Below are 25,463 nucleotides of genomic sequence, written 5' to 3' on the forward strand. Positions count from 1 at the left end.
TTGGCCCGTAATGGGCTTTGTTTATAAATATTTAACTGGTAACACAAATGGTTTACTGCTGGTGATGATATGTCTAGATTAGAGTGGTGCTGGAATGGCACAGCAGTTCAGGCAGGATCTGAGGAGCTGGAAAATCAACGTTTTGGCAAAAGCCCTTTTCCAGCACCACTCTAATCTAGGCTCTGGTTTCCAGCATCTGCAGTCCTCACTTTTGCACTGCTGGTGATTATATGTTAACCAAAAGCAAAATGGCGTCATGATGATTTTGATGGTGGGAAGGTTGCTGTGATCACATTTCTGGGTTGGAAAAAATGAGAAAAAGAACGCTTCACAGCTCATAGAACGAGAACTGAAAAGCTGTTAAATCAAACCAAAGGTTCAGACAGGGAGGGAATATTTCCCTGGAGTTGGAGTAGCTGGAAAGTGATGATGTCTGGGAATAGACAGGATTTTGCTTTACAGGAGGTTGAAAGCTTTAAAACTGTTACATTCAGACAGTTCAATTTATTTTCTTTAATTTTATTTGCTGTGCAAAAAACTTTTACAACATTTTAAAGCCAAAATTTACAAACCTTGTGTTAAAGATAAATGTTAAATAAAATCCATCAAACCATCCCTCACTGAAAACTGTTGTGGAGGTGCAATCTCCTGGAGAATCCCTGCCCCCTTCTTCCTACCCGGGCTCCATGACTATATACAGACCTGGGAGATAGCAGCAGGAGACCATTCAGCCTTTCAATCCTGCTCCACCATTCAATGGGAAACAGCTGACCATCCAGCTCAGTCTCCTATTCCTGCTGCGTCCCAATCCCCTTTCATGGCTTTACCTCGAAGAACTATATCTAATTCCTCCTTTGGTTTCACTGCCTTTTGTTCCAGTGGCGTTGCTGTGTAGGTGCAGGCAGAGGTAATGTGATGGTGCTGCCTCCTGGAGGATGTACTCAGCGTCCCTCATTATCCTGCATTAACATCAACTGGTTTTCAGCAACTAGAGATAGAACCCATTTCCAGGATATGGGCATCACGGTCTCAGCCAGCATTTATACCCCAACTCTCGTTACCCTTCAGAAGATGGTAGTGAGCTCCTGTCTTGTACCATTCACAGTCCATTTGGCGCAGATAGACCGACAATGATGGGAGGGAGAGTGTTGCAGGATTTTGGCCCAGTGATTCTCCATCTTTGCTTCTTCAAATGCTGGTTAACTTAATCACGACCTGCACGTGATTTTGAGATTTCAGTCTGCAAATCTTCACCATCTAGCACCCTGTCTAAAAGAATATGTACAGATTAGAAATTCAGAACAGACAATTCTAGTTTCTCTGGAATATCTTTTTCCCCTTCCTTCCCCCAAAGCTGTAACCCTCCAGCCCACTTACTCTCTCCCACCATTTTGACTCTACTACCCCCTAATGTACACCCTCTACATTCTCATGGTGTTACTGATAAACAGATCCATGCCACCACGTCCCGTCCCTGGTTAGACTCTGCACCCTTTCTGGGTTCACTTCCTTTCCCTTCAGTTGCTGCAAGTCAATAATCTAACAGCAGAATGAAACAAAAGGAAACAGAAAGGGAGGTGGCAGATCCTGGACAGAAGAGGAACCTTCAGTCTGTGAGAATGGGTCAGATCCTTCTTCATTCCCCATTAGGTGATTCCCAGCATTACAATGAATTGGGGATGGAGAGTGGTCCTACATGGGTGTAGTGACACTTTAACCCCCCAACAGATCAATATTATAAGCAGATACATTCCTCCTCCAGCCAATCACAGTGTGAAATATTTTCCGCAAAGTATACTTACCCAAAGCACATCTCCAAAACGCACCCACATTCTGGACATATACAGTGCCGGGTTTCCCCGCACACGTGTGATCCCTGCCTCAGGGATTGTTGAAGTTGTAGTCCCCATGAAGCCACTGGAGCCCTGTCTCAGGAAAGTGAAAGAAAAGTGTGGACTGGAGGGTGTTGTGTATAGTATCCCCATTCAGATACACAGAACATATGGACTGTCACTGGGTTTTACTGAGACATCTGCTTCCACAATCTGATTTTCTGATGTAAGGAATATAGATTCAGCCAACTGAGGTGTGGATAGGTTAATAGGAGGAGCAGATTTTAAGCAGAGGTGGCTCAATGGTTAGCATTGCTGACTCACAGCGTCAGGGACCTGGATTTGATTCCAGCCTTAAGTGACTGTGTGGAGTTTACATGTTCTCCCTGTGTCTGTGCGGGTTTCCTCTGGGTGCTCCAGTTTCATCCCACAGTCCAAAGATGTACAGGTTAAGTAGATTGTCGATGCTAAATTGCCCACAGTATCCATGCGTGTGCAGGTTAAGCCATTAACCATGGGAAGTACAGGGAACGGGTGAGTCTGAATGGGATGCTCATTATAGGAATGGTGCGGACTCCATGGATGATTACCCTGTTTCTGCACGGTAGGGATTCTATTCTATACTCATGAAGAAGAATGTACCTATCTCAATGTGCTGTGAATCTGTGGAATTCCCTATTCAAAATGCGGTGGATGCCAGGACAATGAGCAAATTTACTGAAGAGATAGAGATGTTGATTTTGCAATGAGTTGAAGGGTGAGAGAGAGCAGGTGGGAAAATCCAGCTGAGACCGAGGTGAGCTCAATCATCACCGTATTAAACGGTGGAGCTGGTTCGAAGGGCTGCATTGCCTCTCCTGTGCCCAGTGCCTATCTTCTGACGGTAATAACTGGAAAGCTGAATCCAAAACTCACCACCTTCACCAAAGGAGATTTTTTGACAAAGCAGGATAGTCAGGTGGATTAGCGTTCCAAACTTAGATAGTGAGGAAGCGTGTGGGAGATAATGATTTTGTAATTATAAACTGAGGGGAGTTAAAAATCACACAACAACAGGTTCTTGTCCAACAGGTTTAATTGGATCATGATGAAGGAGCAACGCTCCGAAAGCTAGTGTGTTACCAATTAAACCTTTTGGATTCTTACCTGGTGTTGTGAGATTTTTAAATTTATACACCCCAGTCCAACATTGGCATCTCCAAATCATGTAAACTGAGGGGAGACAGTGATTTATGGTTTTAGACTGTGTAGTACATTCACACCGTCCACTTTACTTTGTTTTGAATACCTATCCTGTACTTTATTACAAAGCCAAGGTCTCTGACGATGAAAACCAAAACACCCAGGAAACATCACCTCACCTCGTAATCTGATAAAAGACTTGTCATTAATCTGGTTGAATTTAGAACACAGATGGAAAGCGGGAAGATTAAATCCAATCCCAAAATCCTGTGCTTAAACAAAGGAGACTACAATAGGATGAGGCAGGAGTTGGCTAATGTAGACTGGGAGCAAAGAGTTTAGGTTGGGACAGTTGACAGCCAGTGGAGGAATATCAAAAATGTTTTCAAACTGCTCAGCAAAAGTATATATCAGTGAAAAGGAAGGACTGTAGGAAAAGGAGTAATCTGCCATGGACGACTCAGGAAATAAGGGAGTCTATCAAACTGAAATAGAAAGCATACAAATTGGCAAAGACCAAGGAGAAACTAGGAGATTAGAATAACTTTAAAGATCAACAGAAACCTAGATGGGATTGGGGGAGAAAAGCAATAAGTAGCTATCCCCAGGGCCAGAATAGCAGTTTACCCTGCTAGAGGGGAACCTATTGTGTGAGGAACATATGGCCTCTGTAATTGTTGAAGCACTTAACTGTTACCATAGAGATAATCCTGATCAAGTTCAAAATCACAGCACACTCCAAAAGCTTGTACTTCCAAATAAACCTGTTGGACTATAACTTGGTGTTGTGTGGTTTTTAACTTTGCCCACCCCGCTCCAACACCGGCTCTTCCACATCAGAATCCTGGCAGACAGCCCCACTGCAACTGAAGTGCCTGTCAGATACTTCACTGAGCCACAGGCCCGTGGGGGAGGGGTATGTGGTTTAACCACAAAGTGCTGAGCTGAACTCGACTTTTTAACTGCCAATGCCATGGAGATAATACTGAGAGACAGCGTCCATTCAAAACCACAAACCACAAAGGTATATGAATGGGAGCCGTACATCGGACAGGCGGGGAGTTACCTGATGCTTCCTGGAGGTGTTCTGCATGGACACTATCCAGGTAACTTCCATGTTTCATCAATAAAGACTCAAAGACGACCTCTCAGAGTTCTGTACCTGGTTATTCCTATCCAGCAGGGTTCAGGAATATGAGTACACAGCAGTCAGTCTTCACAGTGGAGAACACGAAGAACATGCCAGTAATTGATAAGACGACGGAGGAAGGCGAGGACCAAGAAACAACCATTATCACGAAAGTGTTAGAGCCGGGTAAGCTAATGGAGCTAAAGGTAGACACGTCTCTTTGCCCTGATGGAATACATCCCAGGGTGCTACCAGAGATAGCGGGAGAAATAGTAAATATACTTGGAATCAGAGTCCTACAGCAAAGGCAGGCACATTGGACCAAACTGGCCCATGCCGGCCAATATGTCCATCCACGCGAACCCCATTTCCCTGCACACTTGGCCCATCTGCTTCTGACCCTTTGCTATCCATGTATTTGTCCAAATGTCTTTTACATGTTGTTAATGTACCCACCCCAACCACTTCCACTGGCAGCTCATTCAATATACATACCCATCCTTTGTGTAAAACAGTTGCCCCTTAGGTTCCCTTTCATAATTTCTCCTCTAACCTGAAACTGATGCCCTCCACTCCTTGATTTCCTGGGAAAACGACTGAGTGCATTCACCTTACTCAAACCTGTCACAATATTATACACTTCCAGAAATAGATCTCCCCTCTGTTTCCTCGGCTCTAAACAAAAGAAAATCCTCGCTTGTCCAACCTCTCCCTCTAACTCAGGCCCCTGAGCCCATTTCTTCTGCACTTTTTCCAGTTTAATAACTGAAACCTACACTGCACTCATCACATTTCCAGTGTCTCCCCACGGCACTGGAACCAACGTGACAACGCCAACGGATTACAAGCCATGATCGATAATTAACTCCTTTACAACAATCCCGTTTTCATAGTGTTCCCCATGGTGCAGGTATCCTTGTGTCTTTCTGGTTGCATGGTTAATTAAAAACTTGTCCTCATACAAAACAAATCTGTAACTTAATTGTTCCTGGGAAATGTGACATGTATTTTCAGACTTTTAAAAACAAATGAAATCTCTCTCCACAGTCACCACACTAACATGGACTTGGCTGTGTCTCAGTAATGTTTCCAGTCACATTGAGATTTGAACTATTCGCCCACGGACAGAATACACACCTTTCCTTCCACATGAAAAGGTCAATGATATTCAGATCGCCACGGATCAAGTAACTATCAAAACGGAACATGAAATTCAATTTGAATTTCTCATCCACAAATCCGCCCTTTCAATACCCGACAACAGAGAAAACAATTCACCACTGTTAATACAGGATGGAAATTCATAAGACAATCATAGGATTAAATTGTAGTTTCTTTGTTCCCCCAAAGCTTTAATTCTCAGTCTCACAGTTTCTCTCTTCTGTGAACTGAAATCCAAACCAATCTCCTCACTCCTTTCCTCCACACCCAGTTCTAGTACTCTCTCCTCTCGTTGAATTCAGCTTCCTCGCTCCTGCCTGCAGGCTAAGAGCCAAAACAAAGGTGTGGCACGATGGCACTGCTGCCCCACAGCACTGGGGCCCCAGGTTCGATTCCAGCCTTGGGTGACTGTCTGTGTGGAATTTGCATGTTCTCTCCGTGTCTGCGTGGGTTTCCTCCGGGCGCGCCGGTTTCCTCCCACAATCCAAAGATGCGTAGGTCAGGTGAATTAGCCATGCTAAATTGCCCAGAGTGTTAGGTGCATTAGTCAGAGGGAAATGGGTCTGGGTGGGCTACGCTTCCGAGGGTCGGTGTGGACTGGCTGGGCTGAAGGGCCTGTTTCCACACTGCAGGAAATCTAATCTAATCAAATCAATGAATCTGACTGGGAGCCTCCTGGGTGTTGGTGAATCCTCCCCCCACCTTCCAGGGTTTCCTTCCTGGTCAGACCCACATTGATTTTTTTTCCCAATCTGGAACCTCTTATTTATTTCCCCCACACCGACCCTCTGATGAGAGCCATCCTCCACACACTGGACAAATCATATCTGGTTGAACTAAAATGAACCAAATTAGAACATTAATTGCAGGCCCACCTTTGTTCCTTTCCATAACATTCCTGAATCTTCACCCGAGTTCTGATAGCTTTCTGCAAAATGCTCCCCCACAGATACACTGACCATTTGTCACGATACCAGGGCAGGGACTATTCCCCTGGATCCTGTTCTCAGAGGGAGGAAGGGAGGGAGCAGCCAGTGACAGATCAATCCCACACATCCACAGCCTCCCTCCCTGGCACTGACCCATACTGCACATACGCCAACAATTGGCCAGCACTGCGCCCGTGCACTGGTCTCCCCTCTTACAGAGCATGCTCCAGATCAAACAGGTGCCTGGGTGATTGACAGCAGCTGCACCCAATAGAGTGGAGGGGGCGGGGCTGGAGGACTGGGACAATGGGATTGTAAACAACAAATGAATGTGGAGGACACTGGGGGATGGACAGGTCAGTGAGGGACAGGATCAGTGCAGCAGCAGGAGGGGATCCTGGACAAACTGAGCAATGGGAGAGTCTGATAGGAGAGAAACTACAGGAAGGTTCTGTTTAGAGGCTCAGGCAGGGACAGCTGGGAGACAGTATGGTCTGGTGGCTTGGGCAGGTTTACTAATCAGCCTCTTCAAAGATGCTGTTACCAAACTCTGAACCCGATTCTCTTGGTCCAGAGGTAAGGACACTACCACCATTTCTTGGTGGTCTAGTGGAAAGAAGGGAAGATTTTCTCAATCTCACTCACATGGAAACTCCATGAGCTCCTCCCACTTACTGTCTACGGTGGGGAAGGAGGAGACAAAGCAGATGCGAGGGGGTTGAGGGATATTGGGACTGCCTTTCCAAAGGAACTCATCTGTGTTGGTTTTATTCAGAAGACTCAATTCACAGTCACCAACACAAAGCTGGTGTATGGGAACTTTATCCAGAATATTAACAGCCATAACTGGGTGACGCAGACCCCAATGTACAGAGTTAAGTCCTGGATATTAATAACGGTTTTGTGTGAGAGAAATCACGTCTCATGAATTTGAGTCAATTTTCTTGAAGTAACAACAGAGAGGATTGATGAGGGCAAAGCGGTGGAAATGATCTACGTGGTTGTCAGTAAGTTGTTCAACAAGCTTCCCCATGGGAGACTGGTCAGCAAGGTTAGATCTCGGAGTACAGAGAGAACTAGCCATTTGGATACAAAAGTTCAAAGGTAGAAGACAGGAGGGTGGTGGTGGAAGTTTGCTTTTCAGATTGGAGACCTTGGGCGGCACGGTGGCACACTGGTTAGCACTGCTGCCTCACAGCGCCAGAAACCTGGGTTCAATTCCCAACTCAGGTGACTGACTGTGTGGAGTTTGCACATTGTCCCCGTGTCTGCGTGGGTTTCCTCCCACAGTCCAAAGATGTGCAGGTTAGGTGAATTGGCCATGCTCAGTTGCCCGTAGTGTTAGGTGCAGGGGTATATGTAAGGGAATGGGTCAGGGTGGGTGCGCTTCGGCGGGTCGGTGTGGACTTGTTTGGCCGAAGTGCCTGTTTACACACTAAGTAATCTAAAAAAAACAGTGGGGTGTCACAAAGGATCGGTGCTGGATCCACTAATTTTCATAATTTATATAAATGATTTGGATGTGAATATAGGAAGTAATGTTCGTAAGATGACACCAAAATTGGAGGTGTAGTGGACAGTGAAGAGGATAACCTCAGATTATAATGGGATCTTGATCAGATGGTTGAATGTGCTGAGGACTGGCAGATGGAGTTTAATTTAGATAAATGAGAGGTGCTGCATTTTGGGAAAGCAAATATTAGCAGGATGGATACACTTAATGGTAAGGTCCTCGGGAGTGCTGCTGAACAAAAAGACCTTGGAGTGCAGGTTCATAGCTCCTTGAAAGTGGAGTTGCAGGTAGATAGGATAGTGAAGAAGGTGTTTAGTATGCTTTCCTTTATTGGTCAGAGCACTGAGTACAGAAGTTGGGAAGTCGTATTGCGGCTCTACAGGACATTGGTTAGGTCACGCTCAGAATATTGCGTGCAATTCTGGTCTCCTTCCTATCAAAACAATATTGTGAAACTTGAAAGGGGTCAGCAAAGTATTACAAGCATGCTGCCAGGGTTGGACGATTTGAGCTACAGGGAGAGGATGAATACATTGTTTTCCCTGGAGCGTCAGATGCTGATGGGTGACCTTATAGAGGTTTATAAAATCAGTAGGGGCATGGATAGGGTAAATACACACGGTGTTTTCCCTGCGGTGGGGAGGAGGTACGATGGGGGAGACAGAGAGGGAAGGGTGACCGTTATTTTGTAGATCTACAACACAACGCTGTTCCTGTTTTCTCCCTATCCCCTGCAATCCCACTGAAGGGCTCAGAACAAGTGCACAAACCCTGGAAAGTAGAGTTTCAGGGTGCTCAAGTGCTGAAGGCTGCATTTGGGACGCTGACCTTTATTGGTCTGTGCACTTATCAATAAATGGACCTGGGTTCAATTCCACTGTCCTGGATTCATGTCTGTGGCCACAGACATGCCTGTCTCTGACCCTGACTAGTGGATCTCCTGTCACTATAGCTCTGCCTTTCTCCCTCCTCCCATTCTGTGCAGCGGAGCTATCTGTAGTGTCATGAACCTGGCTGTTGCTGATTTCCCCTGAGAGTCCACCCCACCTGTTCCCCCCTTATAGAATCCCAAGCGGTGCACAATATATGTTTGAAAAGGGGAACGATCAATGGGGTCCTTCCTGACCATTTACTTGATCTGATGGTCACCCATTCCCTTTCTGCCTGTGTCACCCTCACCTGCAGTGTGACTAACTCACTAAACGTACTGTCCATAACATTCTCAGTATTGCTCCACAGTGAGTTCACTCTCAGATCCAGGTCTGAAAAACAGTTTCCCAGTAGCTGCAGATGAACACACTTGCTGCACACATAGCCGTCACAGACACTGGAAGTGTCCCTTATTACCCACATTGTGCAAGAGGAGCACACCACTGGTCTAAGGGCTCCTGTCACAATGTCTCTCTCGTATCAGCTCGTTACTCCCATTAGGAGAATCTAAATGAGCTAGCAACCTTCCTTCTCTTCAGACATTTCCATTATAATCAAAAGCCCCGATCTTTACTTAAGCTGACATTTTATACTATAAAATTTGTTTTTAAAAAAAACTCAGCAGGTATTGCTTACAACTTGCCTGTTCCCATTGAGATCACGTGAATTTCTGAACGGCCTGAACTAAAACTGAAGCTGTGGTTCACCTTCTCCCTGTCTCCCCTTGCTCTGTTTACACCCAACTCCAAAACACTCTCATTGAGCCAAGCAGCCCTCACAGTGCAGCCCTGTCATTTTCATTGTCTGCTCATACCTACACTGCCCTCAGCCTCCTGTACTGTTCCAATGCATCTCGATGGGAGCTCAGGACCAGCATCTCATCTTTCAATTCAGCCCTTTGTAATCCCAGAGTCAACAAGGACTTCAGTAGTTTCTCGATGAACAGACAGTTGTCAGAATCTGGAACATTCCACCCAAAATGGTGCTGCAATTTGAGTGCATAAGGAATTTTAATGAGAAGTTTGCAGGGAATTGAAAATGAGGAGTTTACAGATGAACATCATGAAGTGGGTGATTGGGTCTAAATCTGACAGTTCCTAAATCTGATGAGGTATAATTTGGATAAATCTGTGCTCCCTTTCAGGCCAATGACACCTTGCACAGCTGCAGGGCCCAGAATTAAACACAAACCCAAAGGATGATCCAGCCACAAATTTGACTATTAGATTAGATTACTTACAGTGTTGATACAGGCCTTTCGGCCCAACAAGTCCACACCGCCCCGCCAAAGCGCAACCCACCCATACCCCTACATTTACCCCTTACCTAACACTATGGGCAATTTAGCGTGGCCAATTTACCTGACCTGCACATCTTTGGACTGTGGGAGGAAACCCACGCCGACACGGGGAGAACATGCAAACTCCACACAGTCAGTCGCCCGAGACGGGAATTGAACCCGGGTCTCTGGCGCTGTGAGGCAGCAGTGCTAACCACTGTGCCACAGTGCCGCCCGTGCTTCTTTTTGCTTGAAGGAAACAAATACTTTTCCACAGGCAGAACAGACACACCTTTCCCCTTCCACAGTTAAATGTCAATGGTATTCAGATCCTGATGACCCTGCTGACGATAGAAAATTGCTTTTGAGATCCCTGTCTCAATTATTCTCAATTAATATCCTATAAAATGAATTCACAAAACAAAACTCACAGTCAGTGCAGGCTGAACAGTAAAGGCAACAATTTCTCTTGGTATGTGTTTGATGTGTAAACGCTCCGCTTTCAATCACCCCTCCCCCACCAAGGAAGATGACATGTCCATGTGCCTCGCTGTACCTTGCCCCAAATAAAGATGGCGGCCATAACCCAGGACCTGAGGGCCACAGACATTTTCCCATTTGCTGTAAACGTGGGACCAAGAGTTTCTAATTCAGGCCTAACTAGCTGTTCAGAGTGTAATTAGGTGCGGCACGGTGGCACAGTGGCAAGCACTGCTGCCTCAGAGCGCCAGAGACCAGGGTTCAATTCCTGCCTGAGGCGACCAACGGTGTGGAATTTGTACGTACTCCCCGTGTCTGCGTGGGTTTCCTCCGGATGCTCCGGTTTCCTCCCACAGTCCAAAGATGTGCAGGTCAGGTGAATTGGCCATGCTAAATTGCCCATATTGGTTGGTAAGGGGTAGATGTAGGGGTATGGGTGGGTTGCGCTTCGGTGGGGCAGTGTGGACTTGTTGGGCCGAAGGGCCTGTTTCCACACTAAGTAATCTAATCTAATAAACCCTCCCCATTCCCATTTCCTCCTCCTGCGTAAACCAAGGGTCATTCTAGGCCCAGTGACCCTTCCTCAAAACCGAGCAGCTGGGAAAATTAGAATCCCTACTGTGTGGAAACAGGCCATTCGGCCCAACAAGTCCACACCCACCCTCTGAAGAGTTTCTCAACCAAACCCATTCCCCGACCCTATCATTCTACATTTCTCCTGACTAATGCAACTAACCTATACATCCCTGAACACCACAAGAAATTTAGCTGGGCCAATTCACCTAACCTGCATATCTTTGGACTGCAGGAAATAGGGGTATAAAGAGTAGATAATAGGTGGGGACAGAGCCCAAAGACAGACAGGAACATTTGGAAAGACAAAGGAGTGGATAACAATCTGGCTGGGAGGGTGCATAGCTGTTAATGGAGGGGACAGGAACCTGTGTCTGGCAACATCTCAGTGGAGGTACTGGAAATGGCAGCTGATGATCTACGTTCTGCTGCAAAACAGACCCCAAGCTTCCAGTTGCCTGTCACTTTAACACATGAGTTATGTTCCGTGGCCAACATCTGTCTCATGCTTACTGCAGTGTTCCAGTGAAGCTTGATGCAAGCTGGCAGAACACTCTAGAACATACCAAAACGCCCCGTATTTCAAGGACTGCAATTTCCCCTCCCGTGTGGTCAACAATACTCTCCAGTGTATCTCCACCACTTCCCACACCTATGCCATTAAACTACACCTCTCCATCTGCAGCAAGGATAGAACCCCCTAGTCCTCACCTTCCACCCAGATACAACGCATCAGCATCCGCCATTTCCACCACCTACAAATCAGATCCCACCAGATAGATTTCCCTCTCCATTCCTTTCAGCATTCCACAGAGATGATTCCCTGTGAATTCCTAGTCAGATCCATCCACCATCCACTCGCCAATGCAAGAGGTGTAAAACCTATGCCCACACATCCCCCTCACCCATAATGGATCCTTCCACATCCAGCAGAGAATTTCCAGCACGTCCAAACACCTCACCTATTATGGACTTTGCTTTCGATGTGGTCTCCTCTCCACTGGGGATTCAGGACACCAACCTCCGGAATGTTTCAGGGAACATTTCTGGGACACATGCACCAACCAACCCCATCATCCTGCTGCCGAATACGCCAACTTCCCCACCCACTCCGCCGAGGACATGCAAGTCCTGGGCCATCTCCACCACCAAATCCCAGCCACCCGACGCTTGGAGGAAGAAAACCACATCTTCCACATTGGGACCCTTTAACCACAGAATCAAGGTTTCCTCATCTCCCCTCCCTTACCTTATCCCAGATCCAATCCTCCAACTCGACAACACCCCCTTGAGCTGTCCCATCTGTTCAACCTCTTATCCAATTATCCACTCCACCCTCTCTCCATTACCCTCCACGTACATCTAGCCTTCCTAGCTCCCTTCCCACCAACCCCACACATCCCTCTTACTTATCTCTCAGCCGTCTTACTACCCCCCTTCTCCATCCAATCCCGGCATTCCTGATCAAAGACTTATGCCCAAAACGTCGATTCTCTTGCTCCTGAGATGCTGCTTGACCTGCTGTGCTTTTCCAGCGCCACACATTAACGCAAGCTGGAAGAACAACACCTCATCTTCTACTTGGGGACCCTGCACCTCTCTAGCCCCAGTATCAAATTCAATTATTTTAGGTCCTGAACTCTCCAATGTCCTAGTGCCCTAGGCTCTTAACCCACATACCAGTCCTTGTTATCATATAGCCTGCCATTATACACTACCTATGGCTAGCCACTAAGTGGCCATAAACAGTTATTCACCCTCCCCCAGCCAGATCGTTATCCACTCCTTTGTCCTACTGCTCCCATCTTTCTTTGGACTCTATCACCACCTATCATTTACTCCTTAACCCCAACTTTCTGCATATAAACAGACATTTCTTTTCAGTCACATCAGTTCTGAGGAAGGGTCAGCAGATCCAAAATGTTAATTCTGTTTTCTCTTCACAGATGCTGCCAGACCTGCTGAGCTTTACCAGTACCTTTTGGCTGTTGTAAGAGATTTACAGCATCCGCAGTTCTTTTGGTTCTAATTTACTAGGAATTTCTAATTCAGGTCTCGCCGCCTAAAACCGTGTGTTTATAAACACTACCAGTCCATACAAACTCAATTGCTCTCCCAGTCTCTGCTGTCTCTCTCACTCCCTGAGTACACCCCCACCACAGTCACACTGCACCTGCACAGTTCATGGTCACGTGTTGGCCACTGGACCCACCCCTCATTCACTCCCATTGGCTGGAGGATCACACCAACTCTCCTATGAAGCTGCCATCAACCACCCGGGCCCCATTGTGATACGAGTTGTGCACTCATCCCAGGACTATCGGAGGCTGAAGGGTGACCTTATAGAGGTTTATCAAATCATGAGGGGCATGGATAGGATAAATAGACAAGGTCTATTCCCTGGGGTGGAGGAGTCCAGAACTAGAGGGCGTAGGTTTAATGTGAGAGGGCAAATATATAAAAGGGATCAGAGGGTCAAGTTTGTTCACAGCAGGTGGTGCGTGTATGGAATCTTCTGTCAGGGGAAGTGATGGAGGCTGGTACAATTATACCCATCCAGATGCCAAATGGTCTATGTATTGGAAGGGTGTAGTGGGATGTGTACCAAGTGTTGGCAAATGGGACGAAGTTAGGTTAGAATATCTGGTCAGCATGGACTAGTTTGACCAAAGGGGTTGTTTTCCTGTTGTACATCTCTATGGCTCTGCACTGGCATGACCTTCAACATTCAGTGAAAGGGGGCAGTATCACAGAGTAGAGGGACTGGGGGCTATTCAGCACATTGGGGCTGTACTCTCTCCCTCTGGAGATGGTGCCAGTCTGTCCCAATTCACCTCCCATTTGCCTGTAGTCCTCCAAATCCTTCCTTAAAAGAAGCTAAATTGCAAATTTGTTTTGACAATAAATACTGAATCTGCATCCAGCTGTCGTTCAAACTGATCCAGATGCTCAGAATTTACGGAATAAAATAATGTGCACGTTTTTAACCTGCATTATTTGCCAATTACTTGAAAGTAGTTACTAAAAATTGTGACGTTAATAATTTCTCCCTCTGTCTCTCGAAATTAAATATCCTGGAAAGAAATCTGCTCCTGGGTGAAATCACTGCTTAACCTTCCGAGCTCCAAGGAGAATTATCTGACCTTCTGCTAACTCTCCACATAGAGAAACTTATATTAATTTTAATGTTTCAGTGCTATCAAAACGTACAGCACAGAAACCAACCATTCGGTCCAACTTGTCCATGCCGACTAGATATTCTAAATTAATCTCGTCCCATTTGACAGCACTTGGCCCATAACCTTCTAAACCTTTCCTAATCACTGACCCAAATCAGATGCCTTTTAAAAGTTGCAATTGTACCAGCCACCACACTTTCTCTGGCAGCTCATTCCATACACATACCATGTTCAGCTTGAAAACAATGCCCCTCAGATCGTTTATAAATTGTTTTCCTCACTCCTTAAGCCTGTGCCCCATAAATGTGGACTCACCTAATCTGGGAATAAGACCCTGGCTGTTCAACCTATCCATGTCCCTCACAATTGTATCAACCACTGAGGTCACCTCTCAGCATCCGATGTTCCAGGGAAAACAGCCCCAGCCTATTCAGCCTATCCCTATATAGCTGAAACCCTCAACCCTAGTAAGATCTTTGCACATCTTTTCTGAACCCTTTCAAGTTTCACAATATCATTCTGATAGTGGGGAAACCAGGACTGAAAGCAGAATTCCAGAAGTGGCTGAATCAACGTGCTGAACAGCCACAACTCCTATACTCAATCCACTAACCAGTAAAGGCAAGGATACTAAACACCTTCTTCACAACCCTGCCTATCTCTGATTCCACTTTCAAGGAACTATGAATCTGCACTCCAAGTTCTCTTTGTTCAGCAACACTCCCCAGGACCTTCCCATGAAGTGTATAAGTCCTGCCCTGATTTGATTTTCCACAACGGAGCACCTCACATTTTTCTGAATTAAACTACATCTGCCACTCCAAAGCCCATTTGTTTGAAGTCCCATTGTAATCTGAGGTAACCTTCTTCCCTGTCTACTGCACCTCCATTTTTGTATCTATGTAAAGTCACTGACCATACCTCCTATATTCACAGAGAAAACATTTACATAAATGATGAAAAGCAGGGACCCAGCAACAATCCTTACAGCATATTGCTCATAGAACATAGAACATTAAAGCAAAGTACAGGCCCTTTGGCCCTCGATGTAGCGCCGACCTGTCATACCAATCTGAAGCCCATTTAACCAACACTATTCCATGTACATCCATATGCTTGTCCAATAACGACTTAAATGTACTTAAAGTTGGTGAATCTACTACCGTTGCAGGCACAGCATTCCATACCCTTACTACTCTGAGTAAAGAAATTACCTCTGACATCTGTCCTATATCTATCACCCCTCAATTTAAAGCTATGCCTCCTCGTGCTCGCTGTCACCATTCTTGGAAAAAAGCTCTCCCTGTCCACCCTATCTAACCCTCTGATTATCTTGTATGTCTCTATTAAGTCACGTATCAACCTTCTTCTCTCTAATGAAAACAGCCTCAAGTCCCTCAGCCTTTCCTCGTAAGACCTTCCCTCCATACCAGGCAACACCCTAGTAAATCTTGTCTGCACCCTTTCAAAGCTTCCACATCCTCCTTATAATGTGGGGAACAGAACTGCACATAATACTCCAAGTGCTGCCTCACTAGAGTCTTGTACAGCTGTAGCATACATAACCTCATGGTTCCGGAACTCAATCCCTCTATTAATAAAGACTAAAACACTGTATGCCTTGTAAACAACCCCGTCAACCTGGGTGGCAACTTTCAGGGATCTGTGTGTACCTGGACACTGAGGTCTCTCTGTTCATCTGCACTACCAAGAATCATACCATTAGCCCAGTACTTTCCATTCGAGTTACTCCAACCAAAGTGAATCACCTCACACTTGACCGCATTAAACTCCATTTGCCACCTCTCAGCCCAGCTCTGCAGCTTATCTAAGTCTCTCAGTAACGTACAATATCCTTCATCACTATCCTCAACTCCACCGACCTCAATGTTGTCTGCAAATTTACTAACCCACCCTTCTACGCCCTCATCCAGGTCATTTCTGAAAATGAGGAACAGCAGTGGATTCAACACCGACCCTTGTGGTACACTACTGGTAACTGGACTCCAGGATGAACATTTCCCATCAATCACCACTGTCTGCTTTCAGCAAGCCAATTACTGATCCAAACTGCTTTATCTCCCACAATCCCATCCTTCTGCATTTTGTACAATAGTCTACTGTGGGGAACCTTATCGAACGCCTTGCTGAAATCCATATACACCACATCAACCGGTTTACTCTCATCTACCTGTTTGGTCACCTTCTCAAAGAACTCAATAAGGTTTGTGAGGCACGACCTACCCTTCACAAAACCGTGCTGACTATTCCTAATCAAATTATTCTTTTCTGGATCCTAACTCTTATAACCTTTTCCAACACCTTACCAACAACTGAAGTAAGGCTCACTGGTCTATAATTACCAGGGCTGTCTCTACTCCCCTTCTTGAACAGGGAACCACATGTGCTATCCTCCACTCTTCTGGAACTATTCCTGTAGACAATGATGATTTAAAGATCAATGCCAAAGGCTCGGCAATCTCCTCCTTGGCTTCCCAGAGGAGCCTAGGATATGTCATATCTATTTTTACACTCTGCAAGATTTCTAATACCGCTTCCTTATGAACCTCAATCCAACCCAGTCTAGTTGCCTGTATCTCAGTAATCTCAACAGCATTGGCGTTTTCTGAAGGGAATACTGTTGAAAAATATTCATTTAGTGCTTTCCCGATCTCTTCTGACTCCACACACATCTTCCCACTACTATCCTTGATTGGCCCTAATCTTATTCGTCATTCTTTTATTCCTTCAATACCTATAGAAAGCCTTAGGGTTTACCCTGATCCTATCCGCCAACAATTTCTCATGTCTCCTCCTGGCACTTCTGAGCTCTTTCTTTAGGACTTTCCTGGCTACCTTGTAACCCTCAAGCGCCCTAACGGAGCCTTCACATCTCATCCTAATATAAGCCGCCTTCTTCCTTTTGAAGAGAGATTCCATTTCCTTTGTAAACCACAGCTCCCGCACTCTACAGCTTCCTCCCTGCCTGACAGGTATATACTTATCTTGGACAAACAGGAGCTTTTCCTTGATCTTTGAGGGTCCCTATTCTCTGCCTGGTTACTCGTTTATCCTTAGTGTATTTCTGGAATTTCTGGATTCTCTGGGAACATATTTCCCAAAGCTCTGTCATGTCCCGTTTTTGCTATCCTGTTTTCCCTCCAGTATACTCCTACTGCCCCTATACTCCTCCAGGAATTCAATCAAACACAGATGTCTGCACCTGCCGTATCCCTCCTTCACTTTCTTGACCAGACCCTCAATTTCTCACGACAGGCAGCATTCCCTACACTACCTGTCAAGGCCTTAACAGGATCATACTGTCTGTGTACTCTCGTTGTCGCAGGCCTATGGACGCAATGGCAGATGAGGACAGAGAAGCAATCATTCTCAGTAAAGAGGTGGTGTTGGGAAAGATAACAGCCTAAAGATAGATGGGTCGCCTGGCCGTGGTGGAATGCATCCCAGGGGACGTTAACAGAAGGTAAATAGCAAATGCCCTCGTGATAATTCACTAAAATTTGTTGGACTCTGGGACAGTTCTGACAGATTGGCAAGCTACAAATGTGATGCGAATATTTTAAAATGGACCTGCTAGCGTAACTTCTTTGGTGGGGAAAATGCCCGATCTCTTAAGGAAGAAATAGTGAGCTATGTGGATAGCAATTATCTCATTGAGCAGACACAGCATCGATTCATGAAAGGTAGACGTCACGAAGATGAGTGGTAGAGCAACGTCTGCAGAGGCCACTGTAAGTCTGCACAGGGATACAGATAGGTTAAGTGAGGGGGTAAGGATCTGGCAGATGGAGGACAAGGTTGGGAAATGTGAAGTCATCCATTTTGGTCGGACTAACAGCTAACTGATGATGAAATGGTGAAAACATGCAACATGCTGCTGTACAGAGGGAGCTAGGTGTCCTTGTGCATGAATCACAGGAAGTTGGTTTGTAGGTACCGCAGGTAAATAAGGCAGTGAAGGGAATATTGTCCTTCATTGCTAGAGGGATAGTTAGGCTACAGCTGTACAGGGTGCTGGGGAGGCCACACCTGGAGTACTGTGTACAAGTTTGGTCCCCTTACCTTAGCAAGGATGTGCTGGCACTGGAGGGAGTACAGAGGAGGTTCACTAGTTTCAGTCAGGATTTCAGAGGGTTGGTGTATGCGGAGGGATTGAGGAAACTGGTAGTATGCTCATTGGAATTTCAAAGTATGGGAGGTTGGATGGGAAAAAAAAAATGAATTATGAACGGTGTAGATAAGATAGAAGCAGGGAGGTGATTTCCACTAGGGGTGGGTCAAACTAGGGAGCAGAGCATCAACATAAGGGGGTATCAGATTTAGGACTGAGTTCAGGTTGGACCTCTTCAGCTAAATCTGTGAATCTGTGGAATTTGCTGCTGAGTGCAGCAATTTAGGTTAGCGACTTGACTATCTTAAGGTCAAAAGGTAGATTTGTGAACAGGAAAGGAACTAAGGATTATGGTGAGAGAACAGGAAAGTGGAGCTGAGGCCATGAAAAGCTCAGGCCTGATCTTATTGAATGGTAGAGCAGGCTCGAGGGGCCAGATGAAAGTTCTTGCCTTGTGCCATCAAAATTGGCCTTTGTCCAATTCAGAACCTTAACTTTTAGATCTGGTATATTATTTTCTGTAACTCTTTTAACACTAGTAGAATTATCAGAGACTCCCAACAGAGTGGACGTAGGTCATTCAGCCCATCACATTGATACTGACCTGGAGAGCCTCCTAACCTTCCACTGTAACATTGTATTTCCCAGGACCAGCCAACCTACACATCCCTGAACACTGTGGGCAATTCAGCCTGGATAATCCACCCAACCTGCACATTTTTGGACTATGGGAGGAAACCAGAGCGCCCGGACGAAATCCATACAGAAAACCCCAATAAGGTGATCATCCCTTTCTTATTTCCCAGTTCCACCTAATAACTTCACTGGGCGTACTCCCAGGAATATCCTCCCTAAGCAAAAACATAATGCTATCCAGAATCAAAAATGTCATTCCCCCTCCTCTCTTGTCCCCCTCTCTATTATCCCTATAGCATCTATACCCTGGAACATTAAACTGCCAGTCCTATCCATCCCTGAGTGATGCCTCTGTCATTGCTATAATATCCCAGTGCCATGTTCAAAACCATACCCTGAGCTCATCTGCCTTCCCTGTCAGGCCTCTTCTATTGAAGTAAATGCAGTGTAACTGCTCAGTCCGACTTCATTCTGTGCCTTGCCCTTGCCTGCCTTGACTATTTGACTTCTGAACTGTACCAGCCTCAGACATACTTCTTTCCTCACTATCTTCTTGGGTTTATACCCACTCCCTCACTGGTTTAATGCCTCCCGAGTATCACCAGCAAGTCTCCCTGCCTAGATATTAGACACCTTCCAATTCAGGTACAATCCATCCTTCTTATGCAGGTCAACTCTACTCCAGGAGATCACAATGATCCAAAAAACGTGAATCCTTTTCCCCTGCACCAGCTCCTTAGCCACTCATTGAGCACCTCCTTCTCCTCTGTAATATGAACATTTTTCAAGTTGTCAGCATTTATTTCCCCACATTCTATATCTCCCATGTACTTCTTCACAGTAAACACTGATGCAAAATACTTGTTTCCTATCTTGCCCAATGCCTGCATCTCCACACAATGGCTGCCTTGCTGATCTTTGAGGGTCTCTATTTTCTTCCTAGTTAGCCTTTTGTTCCTCATGTATTTACAAAAGCCCTTTGGATTATCCTGAACCCTATGCGCCAAAGCTATCTCACGTCCATTTGTTGCCTCCTGATTTCCCTTTTAATTATACTCCTACAGCCTTTATACTCAAAAATTTTTTGGATTGGAATAAATGCAAAATATAACATCCTGACAAAACAAACGAGGGTAGGATTTACACTCAATAAAAGTAGGGCCTGAGAGACTGAGAGCTTCACGTCTTTGAAGTTTGTGTTACATGTAGACAGGGTGGTGAAGAAGGTGCTTTGCTTAACACACTTACCTTCATTGTTCAGACCTTTGAGTCCAGGAGTTGGGACGTTATGTTGAGGATGTACAGGACGTTGGGGAGGCCTCTTCTGGAATACTCTGTCCAGTTCAGGTTGTGCTGTTATATGAAGGATATTATTAAATTGGAGCAGGTTCAGAAGAGATTTACCAGCATATTGTCATGAATGGAAGGATTGTGTTCAAAGGAGAGGCTGGATAGGCTGGGAATTTTTTTCACTGGCGTGCACGAGTTGAGGGGTGACCTTATTAGAGGCTTACAAAATCAGAAAGAGTGTAGCCGGGGGAGAGGGGGATTCAAAACTCGGGTGCATTCATTTTGAGAAGAAATTAGAAAGATTTGAGAAAAGACATTAGTTTTAAAAAAAAATGTATACATCTGAAATGAACTTCCAGAGGAAGTGGTAGCTGTGAATACAATTACAATATTTAAAAGACCTTCAGATAAGTACATAAATAGGAAATATTTGGAGAGATGTGGACCAAGTGGAGGCAGGTACAATTAGTTCAGTTTGGAATTATGGTTGGCATGGACTGGATGGACCACAGGGCCTGTTTCCTCGCTGTCTAACATTATGACTCTAATCCTCACTAACTCTAAATTCCTCCATCCTCAACTCTCCCGATCACTGTCACCTCATCCAGCCTCACAACTCTTCCTTATTTATATAATTCCTCACCAGCCACAGAACGCTCCCTATCTCATGTCCTCCAGTTCCGCAAATCTCTGCGATATGTGCCTTTCTTTAGTTCCAGCCTTGAGGATGCCCTCATTCACTCCGATTGGTTGGAGGACAAAGTGGTACGACCTGGTCCTCCAGTACTGCCCTCTGCCCCCCATTGGCCTGCGCTGACATCAATCATCGGGGCCCATTGTGAGGTGAGTGGTGGGATCCTCCCTCTCTCTCCCCTGGGATGAGCTTCAACATTCACAGTCAATGGGACAGTATCACAGAGCACAGGGGCTGGGGCTATTCAACCCATTGGGGCTGTAACCTCTCCCTCTGAAGATGCTGCAAATCTGTCCCAATTCCCTTCCCATTTGCCCATAGACCCTCAAATCTTCCCTTAAAAAGTAAAATTCCAAATCTGTTTATGAATAACTGCTGAGTCTGTGTCCAGCTGCCATTCAGACTGTTCCAGATACTCAGAACGTACTGAATAAAATAATGTTCACATATTCACATTATTTGCCAATTACCTGAAAATAGTTACTAAAATTGTGACATTGTTAACAATTCCCCTCTCTCTGCAGATTAGATATCCTAGAAACAAATTTGCACCTGGTCAAAATCACTGCTTAACCTTCTCAGCTCCAAGGACAATTATCTGTGCTTCTGCTAGCTCTCCACAAAAGAGGAACACATCTTATTTTCATTTATTATGTCATAGAGATGTACAGCACAGAAACAGACCTTTGGTCCAATTGGTTGATGCCAACTAGAAATCCTCAACAAACGGAGCGCCATTTGCCAGTTATTGGTCCGTATCATTGGAAACTCTTCCTATTCACGTACCCAATCGGGTGCCTTTCAAATGTTGTAATTGTATCAGTCTCCATTACTTTATCTGGCAGCTCAGTCCACACATACACCACACACAGCTTGAAAACTTTGCCCCTAGGATCTGTTTTTAATCTTTGACATCTCAACTTAAGCCCATGTGATCTTATTTTGAACCCACCTAACTGGGGGGCGGGAAAGAGACCCTGGCTGTTCACCTTATCCATGCCCTTCATGATTTTATAAATCTCCATTAAGTCACCTCTCAGTCTTTGACTCTCCAGGGAAATTAACCCTGGCCTATTCAGCCTCTCCCTGTAGCCCAAATCCTTCAACCCTAGCAAAGTCTTTGTAAATCTTGTCTGAACTCTTTCAAGATTCACAACATCCTTTCCAGAACAGGGAATATCGAACTTAAAACAGAATTCCTGAAATGGCTTAATCAATGACCTGTCCAACCACAATTTGACGTCCCAGCTTCTGTACTCAATGCATTGACCAATAAATATAAGCATACCAAACACCACCTTCACTAGTCTGCCTACCTGCGACTCTACTTTCAAGGAACAATGAACCTGCACTCCATGGTCTCTATGTTCAGCAACATTCCCAAGGACTTTACCATTAAGTGTACAAGTCCTGCTCTGATTTGCCTTTCCAAAATCCAACAGCTTACATTTGTCTAAATTGAACCCAGTCTGCCATTCCTTGCTCCAATGGCCCATCTGGTCAAGATACTGTTGAATTCTGAACTAACCTTCTTCATTGTCCACTACACCTCCAATTTTGGTGTCTTCTGTAAACCCACTGACCATATCTCATATATGAACATCTAAGTCATTTATTTAAGGACCCAATATCCATTCGTGCAGGACAATGCTGCTCACCGGCCTCCAGTCCGCAAAGCAACCCTCCATCACCACACTCTGCTTCCTACCTTCAAGCCAGTTTTGTATCCAAATGGCTAGTTCTCCCAACATTTCATGTTATCTAACCTTACTAACCAGTCTGCTTTGTGGAACATCGTTCAGTGCCCATATAGACAACGTCCACAGTCTGCCTTCATCAATCATCTTTGTCACATCTTCAAAAAAACTCAATCAAGTTAGAGAGAGAGAATTTCCCACACACAAAGCCACGTTGACTATCACTAATCATTCCTCATCTTTCCAAATACATGTAAATCCTGTCCCTCAGAATCCCTTCCAACAATTTACCTACCACTGACGTTAGGTTGACTGTTCTCTTGTTCCTTGGCCTTTCCTTACCACCTTTTTAAAATAATGGCACCCATCTTCCAGCACCTCACCTGTCACAAACAATGATATAAATACCTCAGGGAGGGGCACTGCCATCACCTTCCTAGCTTTCCACAAATTTCTGGGATACACCTGATCAGGTCCCAGGGATTTATCCACCTTGCCACTGTTTAAGACATCCAGTACTTCCTCCTCTGTAATATTATTTCAAGTTATCACTATTTATTTCTCCAAACTCTCCAGAATAGAATAGCATAGTATTTCTCCCACCTCCTGTTGTTCCATAGATGGCCTTGTTGATCGTTAAGGGGTCCTATTCTGTGTCTGGTTATTTTATCCTTAAAGTATTTGTAGAATCTCTTTGGATTCTCCTTAAACTATTTCCTAGAGATATTCCAAGTCCCCTTTTTGCTCTCCTGATTACCCTCACGTATATTCCTGTAAAAACGTGATCCTGTACTACCAATTCCGCCGCCTCTGCCATATCTGCTCCCAGGAGAAGCAATTCCACTCCAGGACATCCCAGAAAGGTTTCCTCTTTCAAGGACCGCATTTCCCTCCCACTTGATCAACAATGAACTCCAACGCATATCCTCCACTTCTTGTACCTCCGTCTTCCCCCCACCCATCCAACAACAATAAGAATATAATCCCCCACTCCTCACCTGCCACCCACTAATCTCCAGTAACCTCTGCTATGTCCGCTACCTACAGTCTGACCCCACCACCAGGGATATATCTCCCTCCCCAGCCCTTTCTATCTTCCACAGAGACCATGGGATCTTTGGTGCTGATGTGCTGCCCCACGGATACCTCAGTCACTCACCCTGCCAAATGGCCGAGTGAGATTATCACTAGATGGATAATCCAGACACCCTGATAACGTTCTGGGGCCCAGGGTTTGTATCCAGTCACGGCAGTCAGTGGAATGTGAATTCAATAATAATTTGGAATTAAGAATCTATTAAAGACCATGAATCCACTGTTGATTATTGCAAAAAGAAACCTCATCAGATTCACTAATACCCGTCAGGGAAGGAATCTGCCATCCTTACCTGGTCTGGCCTACATGAGACTCCAGACCCACAGCAATGTAGTTGACTCTTTACTACCTTTTGGGCCTAGCCAGTGACACCCTCATCCTGTGAATGAATAACAAAGAAGGTCAAGTCTTGTACACAACCATACTGTTCTTACAGATAAGTGATCTCTTAGTAAATTTGCTTCTCAAATCCCTGCTGACTACTGGGGAAGGGGGTCAACATTACCATCCCAATAAGGAGATCATCCCTTTCTTATTTCTCAGTTCCACCTGTATAAGCTGCCTGGATGTACTCCCAGGAATACCCTCTTGAAGCCCAGTTGTAATGTTATCCCTAATCAAAAATACCACTCCCCCTGCTCTGTTGCCCCCTTTCTATCTTTGCTATAGCATCTATACACTGGAATATTAAGCAGCTGGTTCTATCCATCATTAAGTCATGCCTCTGTAATTGCTATAATATCCCAGTGCGATGTTCAAAACCATACCCTGAGCTCCTCTGCCCGACCTATCGGGCCTCCTTCATTGAAATAAATGCAGAGTAACTGCTCATTCTGTGCCTTGCCCTTGTCTGCCTTGACTGTTTGACGGCTGAACTGCACCAGAGTCAGACTGAGCTCTTCCCTCACTCTCTCTCTCTGGGTTTACTCCCATTTCTTCACTGGTTTAATGCCTCCTGAATAGAGCTAGCAACTGTTCCCTTCCAGTGCTAGTACAATCCATCCTTCTGATGGAGGGCAATTCTACCCCACAAGAGATTCCAATGATCCAATAATGTGAACTCTTCTATTCCTGTCATTGACAGCAATAAACAACTGCCTCCCCTCAAAATGTATATTCTCCCCTTTAAGAATATTCTGCTCCCTCTCTGAGACATCCTTATACAAAAATTACACATTCGAATAATAAACCTTACACTCATCAGGTCATCATAAAAGGATTACATGACACATTGAAGGTTTGGGGAGACCTTTTGAGAGGATGCGATGATTCAAAGGAGAATTTTTAAGCAGCAAATGGGATTGATCTGGAACACAATACTCACACACACACAATGTGAATATCCAGATCCTGATGTACTGAGTAATTCAATCAGAGTTTAGCAGAATATTTACTGAGATTACTAATACAAGTTTATAAAATCTGTCACTATCAGTTCAAGTTAGAAACCCACATCTCCTCCTCGTGGCCCAGGATTACTGTACATATTACCCTTGAGGACATCAGCAGTCAACTCAGAGGCAAATCTGTGGGTTTCTAGGAGATTCCAACTTGAGATCTCATGTGACTGAACACAGCAGTTCTTTGACACATTGGAGAAAATGATCCAAGCATCAGTGAGATATGGGGAACAAGAATTACTTTATTTTCTTTCATTTCATTGATGAGGCAGAGCGGCAGCACAAGACATGGGTGTGAAAGGCTAATGCCTAACGATGGGCAAGTTGTCTC

General features: G+C 45.2%; 1 long non-coding RNA gene across 4 annotated transcripts in view; it reads right to left on the bottom strand.

Annotated features, from left to right (window-relative positions):
* Nucleotides 1–577: 577 nt before the first annotated feature.
* LOC140486867 (uncharacterized) overlaps nt 578–25,463 on the bottom strand; it is a 30,219-nt gene continuing 5,333 nt past the window's right edge. Inside the window, exons 3-5 of one of the 4 annotated variants that reach the window (XR_011962647.1) lie at nt 20,204–20,308; nt 1,803–1,925; nt 578–1,269 (exon numbers count right to left, since the gene is read on the bottom strand). This is a non-coding gene — a long non-coding RNA (uncharacterized lncRNA). The remainder of the gene's footprint in view (nt 1,270–1,802; nt 1,926–20,203; nt 20,309–25,463) is intronic. The other 3 variants (XR_011962650.1, XR_011962648.1, XR_011962649.1) reach the window with 3 other exon arrangements.

This window comes from Chiloscyllium punctatum, chromosome 16 (genome assembly GCF_047496795.1).
Source record: "Chiloscyllium punctatum isolate Juve2018m chromosome 16, sChiPun1.3, whole genome shotgun sequence".
Classification (NCBI taxonomy): Eukaryota; Metazoa; Chordata; class Chondrichthyes; order Orectolobiformes; family Hemiscylliidae; genus Chiloscyllium; species Chiloscyllium punctatum.